The following is a 699-nucleotide window of genomic DNA, read 5'->3' on the forward strand; positions in this document are numbered from 1 at the left end:
GGGACGCTCCGCTGAGCCTCTGCCAGCACCGACACCCACCAGTCACTGCCACTCCTGGGCGATGGGGACCTTGGGGCGATGGGGAAGGGTGGGCAGAAGGGTTTTCCCCAACCCCTCAACAAGAGGCTCTGCTCTGGGACCCCAAAGTGCCTTCACCCCACCCTGCCCCACGCGGGATCCCCTGGTCTGGGGATGAGGAATGTCTCCCCGATCATACCCACACTACGCCGGCATGGCACAAGCCCAGGGTGGCAGCACAAGGACCCAGGGACAGGAAGCAGGCCCGGGGAGCACCCAGAGCCTCTGGCAATGTCCCCTCTGCCTCCAGGCTCGCACCCCCCTGGCCTGACCAGAGGCAGCATCGATGGGCGCACTTGCTGACGGTCTCGGTCCCACGCACCCCATGCCACCTCGCCACGGGGGCTCAGCCATCTGGGGCATGGGCACCCACCCACCACGACCCCGGGAGCCCCTCGCCAGCCCCTCTCCCTCCTGCGCCCAGGGCTGACAAAACCGTTCAGGCGAAGCGGGCGATAAAAGCGTCAACGACCCGAGTGGGATCCAGACACCTCTTTGCCGCAACCAGGCGCTTCCCTTCGGGAAAGCCGCTTACCCAAGCGCTTCTCTTCCACCCCGCAGCGCAGACTTCAACTGCTGCGGGGGAGTTTTTCGCTCTTTTACCCGATTTCCACATTCGCG

The sequence above is a fragment of the Mesitornis unicolor genome, unplaced genomic scaffold (assembly GCF_000695765.1).
Source record: "Mesitornis unicolor isolate BGI_N332 unplaced genomic scaffold, ASM69576v1 scaffold21928, whole genome shotgun sequence".
Taxonomy (NCBI): domain Eukaryota; kingdom Metazoa; phylum Chordata; class Aves; order Mesitornithiformes; family Mesitornithidae; genus Mesitornis; species Mesitornis unicolor.